The following is an 8,684-nucleotide window of genomic DNA, read 5'->3' as shown; positions in this document are numbered from 1 at the left end:
ACCGCCCTGTGCCACCGCGCGCCCCTGCGTGCCGCCGTCGCCATCCCCTTCCTCTTCCTGCCGCTTCTGACGTATTCCATGGACTCTCTGGGCTACTTCACCATCTGCGGTGGAACTGCTCCACTGACCGCGCCGATCCAGTCGCATCCTCCTGCACCCGTCGGGTGTTACCCGTTGTCGCCGCCAGCGCCTCCCCCACAGCACCGGCAAGGGGGAGGGGGCCGGCGCAACCGGCGTGGCGGCGGTCGCCGTCGCCTGCACCAGCAGCGAGCCCAGGACACCGGGGAGGGGCGCACTATCAGCAGGCTCTCCCCGCTGGTCACCAGGCGTTCATCGGCGTGCCCTTCCAGCCGACTAGCGCCGGCTACAGTGCCCTCCTTGTGCCGCCGCCCCTCGGTGGTTACGGCCCGCCCGTCTCGGTGCCGCCCTACGGGGGCCTTCCGCCGCCGTCGGTACCTGTGCCATGGGACCCCACCCTCCTCGCCGCCCAGCACTCCGCGTCGTCGCCGAGTAGCCCTGTCGGTGGAGGCGACTGGTACATGGGCTCAGGTGCTACTGCGCACATGGCAGCTCATCCCGGTAACCTAACCTCCTCCGCTCCCATTCACACACCCACTCGTATCATCGTCGGCAATGGCTCCTAGTTACCTATTACTCATATCGATAGCACTAGCTTTCCCTCCACTTCCACACCCATCACTATGTCTAATGTTCTTGTTTCACCTGATTTAGTCACGAACCTAGTTTCCGTTCGTCGCCTTACTCGTGAGAACCCACTTATTGTTGAATTTGACGGTGTTGGCTTTTCTGTGAAAGACGCCCGTACCCGAATGGTCCTTCACCGATGTGACAGTCCCGATGAGCTCTACCCCGTGCACGCCGGCGCCTCCACCTCCACACCTGTCGCCCTTGCCGCCGGCGTTGACCTTTGGCACGCTCGCTTGGGTCACCCCAACCACACTATCTTACGTCAAATTCTTAGGAGTTTCTCTTTCTCATGTGATAAGCTCGACGAGCACTCTTTTGAGGCTTGTCGCTTAGGCAAGCACGTTCGTCTTCCCTTTAGTGTGTCTTCTTTAGTTTCCACTTTTCCGTTTCAATTACTTCATAGTGATGTTTGGACATCTCCCGTTGCGAGTAACACGGACTATCTATACTACTTGGTGATTTTAGATGATTATTCCCATTATGTGTGGACTTTTCCCCTTCGTCGTAAATCCGATGCTTTAGCCACACTCACCGCCTTTTATTCCTATGTCACCACCCAGTTCGGTCGCCCCATACTCGCACTCCAAACTGACAATGGAAAATAATTTGACAACGTCGCTTTTCGCACACTTCTCGCCTCTCACGGCACCACCTTCCGTCTAACTTGCCCCTACACTTCCTAGCAGAACGGCCGCGCCAAGCGCATTCTCCGCACTCTTAATGACTGCGTTCGCACGTTACTCTTTCACTGTTTTCGCAATCTTAATGACGGACGAAGCATATTGAGCTCGGTATTCACTTCGTGCGCGAGCAGGTTGTCTTTGGCCGTGTTCAGGTTCTCCACGTGCCGACGATGCAACAATTTGCTGATGTGATGACTAAGGGCTTGCCTACTCCCGTCTTCCAGGAGTTTCGGTCCAGTCTCTGTGTCTCCGGCGATGCTTCGACTGCGGAGGGTGTTGAGTATGTCTTGTGTATTGCACCTGTATTGGATTTGTGGCCCACCTCCTAGTCTTGTATAATTGAGGTAGAGGCCTTCCCTTGTATTATATACGCGTGCATCAGCACCCCGATCAATACATTGTATTGCAAATTATTTGTGTAAAATAAAGCGTGCCGGGAGGAAGGGTGCGCGAGCTCTGACATTCTAGCTGCATTTGATGAGGCCATCGCGGATAATGTCGACGTTCTCTCTGTCTCCCTCGGCGCCATCGGCATGGCCCCAAACTTTTATAGCGATAACACCGCCGTGGGCGCATTCCGCGCCATCAACAAGGGCATCGTCGTCTCCGCCTCCGCGGGAAACTCCGGCCCCAGAGATTCCACCGCATGCAACATAGCGCCATGGTTCCTGAGGGTCGGTGCGTCCACACTCAACCGCCAATTCCCAAGCGACGTCGTTCTCAGCAACGGCGTGACCTTCACAGGAACTACACTTTACGCCGGCGAGCCACTCGGCCCGACCAAGATACCACTGGTCTACGGAGGGGACGTGGGCTCCAAAGTGTGCGAAGAGGGGAAGTTGAACGCCACGAAGGTTGTTGGGAAGATTGTTTTGTGTGAGTCGGGTGTAAATGCCCGAGCAGCGAAACCATATGCCGTCAAGCTCGCCGGTGGCGCCGGAGCGATCTTCGCGAGCATAAAATCATTCGGTGAGCAGTCCATCACCATCCCGCATGTCCACCCGCCACGGCTGTGTCATTTGTCGACGCCGAGAAGATCAAGAAGTACATACACACGCAAACTTCCCCTACCGCGACGATCATCTTCCGGGGCACCATGGTCGGCCCGGCGCCTCCTTCCCCTAGAATGGTGTCCTTCTCGGGCCACGGGCCGAACTTCCGCGCACTGGAGATCTTCAAGCCAGACGTGACCGCGCCCGGCGTGGACATCCTCGCCGCTTGGACAGGCGCCAACTAACCCACAGAGCTCGAGAGCGACACGAGGCGGGTGAAGTACAACATCATATCGGGCACGTCCATGTCATGCCCGCACATGAGCGGCATCACCGCGCTGCTCCGGCAGGCGAGGCCAGAGTGGAGCCCGGTGGCGATCAAGTCCGCGCCGATGACCACCGCGTACAACGTGGACAACTTCGGCGGCGTGATCGGTGACATGTCCACCAGCGACGCGTCCACGCCGTTCGCGCGAGGGGCCAGGCACATCGACCCCAACAGTGATGTCGACCCAGGCGTCGTCTACAATGCCGGCACGAAGGACTACATCACCTTCCTGTGCGCGCTCGGCTACACCGCCAAGCAGGTCGCTGTCTTCGGCTTGTCCATCAGCTATTCGAAGCGCGCGGGCTCGTCCATCGGCGACCACAACTATGTGGACTTAAACCTTGTGTATTCGTCAATTTAGTCTTAGCAGAAAATAAACGCTGCTTAGTCAGCTGAGTAGATAAGTTTGTTAGAAAGTTTTTTTCCCTTAGAAGTAGTCCACACCCCGCACGAGCTGGATCGTGGGATGGCGCGATCATTGTGGCTCGGCGTTGTTGTTTTCTCGGGCCGTTAGTGGCCTCGTTTCCTTTCTGTAACAGAATAAGAGGTGAAGAAGAAATGCAAAAAAGTTGCAAGTGTTTGCAACGCAAATCTACTATCGTCTAAGCATTCTCGCACGCGCGTGTGTGTGTGGGATCGGTGCTTACAATTGGCATCAGAGCCATTAGTACGATCCGGCGGTCATGGCGGGAAGCAAGGAGCCCCGGAAGGGCTCCGGCGAGGGGTCGCGAAAGGACTCCGATGGCGGGTCCCGGACTCCGTCGCCGACGCGTGGGCGCACGCTCTCGCGGTCTCCCAGGGCTAGGCATAGCCGCGCCGTGCGCGGGCGCGAGGTCGCCGCGCCGGTGGTGCAGAGACGCGAGGTGGCCCTCCCAACGGTGTTCCCAACACTGACCCGAAGCAACTACGGCAGCCGGTCTCTCCTGATGAGAGCCATCCTGTAGGCTCGCGGGCTGTGGGACGCCGTCACCACTGGAATCGCCGACTACCACGACGACCGCACCACCCTGGAGGCCATCCTCCGGGCGGTGTCAGAGGAGATGCTCGCGGTCCTCTCCACGAAGGAGACGGCGAAGCAGGCCTGGGACGCCGTCAAGACCATGCGGATGGGCTCGGCCGCCGTGCGCGAGGCCAAGGCCCAGGGCCTCCGTCGAGAATTCGAGGATATCCGTTTCAAGCCCGGCGAGAACGTCGACGACTTTGCGATGAGGCTCACCGGGCTCGTCAACAACCTCTCCATCCATGGTGATCCTGTCGGGGACGCGCGTGTGGTACGTAAGTTCCTTCGAGTTGTGCCCCGCAAATACGCTTAGGTGGCACTCTCCATCGAGACGTTGGTCGACCTCGACACCCTGACGGTGGAGGAGCTCACCGGACGGCTCAAGGTGGCGGAGGAACGCCTCGACCAAGACGGCGGAGGCGAGGATGTCAGTCGCCTTCTGATGACCCTGGAGGACTGGCGCGCGTACGAGAAGCAACTCGTCAGGTGCACAGACGCGCGGACGAGGGCGTGGCCGCGGACGTGGCCGCGGCGGTGGACGCGGCGGAAAAGGCAAGTCCCCTGTTGGGACTGACACTGGTGGTGGGAAGAACGGCGGCGGCGACGCGGATCGTGACAAGTGTTGCTACTGCGGCTTCGCAGGCCACTGGGCCCGGGACTGCCGCAAGAAGAAACGCGAGGAGGAACAGGCCCTCCTTGCACAAGGCCAAGCAGGCGAGGACGACGATCCGGGTCTACTGATGATCGAGGAGGCCTCCCTGACAGCTGCGGCCGTCGCGCCGCGTGCTGGAGCGGGCGAGGAGGTCGTCTTCCTCAACGAGTCGCGCGCCCGCGTGGAACTCCGCCGCGCTCCTGGAGATCAGGACGCGGCCTGGTACCTCGACACGGGTGCGTCGAACCACATGACCGGCGACGAGGCGGCGTTTGCCGTGCTGGACAAGGGCATTTGTGGCTCAGTCAGGTTTGGGGACAGCTCGCTCGTGTCAATCCAAGGGCGGGGCACCGTCCTATTCGCCGCGGCTGATGACGGGCACCGTGCACTCACCAGCGTGTACTGGATCCCGCGGCTCAAGAGCAACATCGTGTCCATCGGGCAGCTCGACGAGAACGGATGTCCCATGCACGTCGAAGCCGGCGTCATGACGGTGCGTGATCGCCAGCACCGCATCCTGGCCAGAGTGCCGCGCACCCGCAATAGGCTCTACATCGCCCGTCTACAGCTCGCCAACCCCGTCTGTCTTGCTGCGCACTCCGGGGACGAGGCGTGGCGCTGGCACGCGCACTTCAGGCACCAACACTTCGACGGCCTCGAGCGGCTGGCACGTCAGAACATGGTAAAGGGCATGCCCCTCTTCCACCACTCCGAGCAGGTTTGCGACGCCTGCCTAGTGGGCAAGCAGCAGCGAGCGTCGTTCCCTCAGCAGGCTAACTACCGCGCCACCGAGCCGCTTGAGCTTGTGCATGGTGATCTTTGTGGGCCTATCTCGCTGCCCACTCCGGGCGGCAAGCGTTACTTCCTGTTGCTTGTGGATGATCACAGCAGGTTCATGTGGTTGTACTTGCTCCGGAGCAAGGACGAGGCAGCCGAGGCGATCCAGCACTTCCAGGCACACGCAAAGCGCGAGACGGGGCGGAAGTTGCGCACTTTCCACTCTGACCGAGGCGGAGAGTTCAACTCCAGCGAGTTCAGCGCACATCTTGCTGATCTTGGGGTCCAGAGGCACCTCACCGCGCCATACTCACCCCAATAGAATGGCGTGGTGGAGAGGCACAACCAAACTGTCGTCGGGACGGCCCGATGCATGCTCAAGGCGATGGGAGTGCCGCCGCAATTTTGGGTCGAGGCCGTGTCCACGGCCGCTTTCGTGCTCAATAGGGCGTACTCCAGAAGCGTACCAGGCAAGACGCCGTTCGAGGCCTGGCATGGCAGGAAGCCCTCCGTCGACTTCTTGTGCGTGTTCGGCAGTGTGGCGCACATCAAGAACATGCGCCCACACCTCTCCAAGCTTGAGGACCGGAGCAAAGCCATGGTGATGATCGGGTACGAGCCAGGGAGCAAGGCGTACCGGCTCTACGACCCGGTGGGCAAGCGAGTCCATGTCTCTCGTGATGTCGTCTTTGACGAGACGTGAGCATGGGACGGGGAGAAGAGTGGCACGGACCGGGCAGGTATGAGCTTTACAATTGAGCACATGTCAATCCTCACCAGTGGTCCGTCATCTGCGGCACGCTTCCCCTCATTTCCTGGCACCCCGCGATCACCCGCTCAGTCCGCGTCCCCGTCAAGCACGCCATCCATGACAACAGTATCGGCCGGGGGCGACGACCACTACCGCGCCCATGGCTCCCCCGGCTCCTGCGCGCACGACCGACAACCTTGCGCCGGTGCACCTGATGACGACGCGCGGCAAGGACGGCATCTTCCTCCCCAACCCTTGCTACATGGACACGCCTGAGAAGCCGGCTCGGAACACGCCTCCTCCAGGGCTGGAGGAGTTCGACGACGCTGATGGTGAGATCGACGACGACGAACTCGTCGACGAGCTGCACCTTGCCTGGGCGAAGAGCCCGGCTCCTTTGAGGAAGCAAAAGGTGAGACGTGCTGGCAGCACGCGATGATGGAGGAGACGAACTCCATTGAAGCCAACCAAACTTGGGAGCTCGTGGACCTGCCCGCTGGTCACCGTCCGATCGGCCTCAAATGGGTATACAAGACCAAGAAAGATGCTCATGGCGCGGTAGTGAAGCACAAGGCGAGGTTGGTGGCGAAGGGATATGTACAGAAGCACGGCGTCGACTACGACGAGGTGTTCGCGCCGGTGGCCAGGCTCGAGTCCGTCAGCCTCCTGCTCGCTCTGGCCGCGCGCGCGAGCTGGACTGTGCACCACATGGACGTAAAGTCCGCCTTCCTCAATGGCGAGCTAGAAGAGGAGGTCTACGTGGTGCAGCCGCCGGGGTTCACAGCTACCGGCGAAGATTCGAAGGTACTCAAGCTCAGAAAGGCCCTGTACGGGCTAAAGCAGGCCCCGCGGGCATGGAACGCCAAGCTGGACGCGAGTCTGGGCTCGCTTGGGTTCAGCAGGTGTCCGTCTGAACACGCGGTGTACGCCAGGAGCACGGCGTCCTCGCGCCTGGTCGTCAGCGTCTACGTCGATGATCTGATCATCACTGGCTCGGACGAGGAGGAGATCGATGGCTTCAATAAGGAGATGTAGGCACTGTTCGACATGAACGACCTGGGACGGCTCCACTACTATCTTGGGATCGAGGTGAGGCAGCACAACGGCGGCATCGACCTTGGTCAGGACGGCTCCACTACTATCCTCGACAAGGCGGACATGACGGGTTGCAACCCCTGTCACACGCCCATGGAGCCGCGCTTCAAGCTGAGCAGGGTGAGCTCGGCACAGCCAGTGGACGGCACCGATTACAGGAGCATCGTGGGCATGCTCCGCTACCTCGTCCACACCAGGCCGGATCTTGCTTTCTCCGTCGGGTACGTCTCCCGGTTCATGTAGGAACCCACGACGGAGCACATGGCGGCAGTGAAACATGTTCTGCGCTATGTGGTCGGGACTTTGCACTGGGGAGTGCGGTACACACGCGGTGACCACGATGCGCCTCTGATCGGCTACAGCGACAGCGATCTGGGCGGCGATGTGGACAACCACAGGAGCACCATCGGTGTCGCCTTCTTCCTTGGCAGCAACCTGGTCAGCTGGCAATCACAGAAGCAGAGGGTGGTGGCCCTCTCCTCATGCGAGTCGGAGTACATGGCCGCCACCACGGCGGCATGCCAAGGTATATGGCTCGCACGGCTGCTGGGAGAAATAAAGGACGAAGAACTGAAGGCGGCGGTGCTCAACGTCAACAACAAGTCGGCCATCTCACTGAGTAAGAACCCTGTTTACCACGACCGGAGCAAACACATTGAAATCAGGTATCATTTTATCCGGAAGTGCGTGGAGAACGGGAAGATCCAGATCGAGTTCGTTCGGTCCGGAGATCAACTTGCCGATGTGCTCACCAAGGCACTCGGACGAGTCAAGCTTCAGGAGCAGTGCATGAAGATCGGGATGGTGGAGCTCGACGAAGCACACAAGGCTTAGGGAGTGATTGTGGACTTAAACCTTGTGTATTCGTCAGTTTAGTCTTAGCAGAAAATAAACGCTGCTTAATCAGCTGAGTAGATAAGTTTGTTAGAAAGTTTTTTCCCTTAGAAGTAGTCCACACCCCGCACGAGCTGAATCGTGGGATGGCGCGATCGTTGTGGCTCGGCGTGGCTGTTTTCTCGGGCCGTTAGTGGCCTCGTTTCTTTTCTGTAACAGAATAAGAGGTGAAGAAGAAATGCAGAAAAGTTGCAAGTGTTTGCAACGCAAAACTACCGTCGTCTGAGCATTCTCGCCCGTGTGTGTGGGGGATCGGTGCTTACAAACTACCCGGCCTTCGCAGTGGTGTTCACCTCGAACAAAGTGGTGGTCGTCACGCAGCGCCGTGTCGTGCGCTACGTCGGCAACGACGCCGCGGCTGCGTACACGGCCAAGGTCACCGCCCCGGACGACGTTCGCGTCACGGTGAGCCCCGAGACGCTACAGTTCAGCCCGACGGAGAAAACACAGGAGTACATGGTCACCTTTGCGCAACGAACCACCAGAAGCGTCACGGAGAAATACACGCTCGAGTCGATTGAGTGGAGCGATGGCGAGCACTCGGTGGCGAGCCCCGTCGCCATCACCTGGCCGACGAGCAAGGTTGCGGAGATGTGAATGTGATCGGTGTGGGGTTACATGCGAGAGTTTATCTCATTTGATGTAAGTTTCAGTTCATGTGCTTGAATCAGTTAATCAAGAGCCTTACTTTTATTTGACTTCGCCCCTCTCTTTTGTACTTATTGGTTCATGGAGAGAGTATTGAACTATATTTCACATATAATCTTGCATGTCCTTACTCCTTTCATCTTATTTAATTATCCT

At 59.2% G+C, this 8,684-nt stretch overlaps 1 pseudogene; it reads left to right on the top strand.

The window, feature by feature from the left end:
- Positions 1 to 8,477, top strand: part of LOC119269940 — a 20,440-nt pseudogene extending 11,963 nt beyond the window's left edge.
- The last annotated feature ends 207 nt before the right edge of the window (positions 8,478 to 8,684 follow it).

The sequence above is a fragment of the Triticum dicoccoides genome, chromosome 1A, assembly GCF_002162155.2.
Source record: "Triticum dicoccoides isolate Atlit2015 ecotype Zavitan chromosome 1A, WEW_v2.0, whole genome shotgun sequence".
Classification (NCBI taxonomy): Eukaryota; Viridiplantae; Streptophyta; class Magnoliopsida; order Poales; family Poaceae; genus Triticum; species Triticum dicoccoides.
This window is presented reverse-complemented; position numbering and strand designations above follow the sequence as displayed.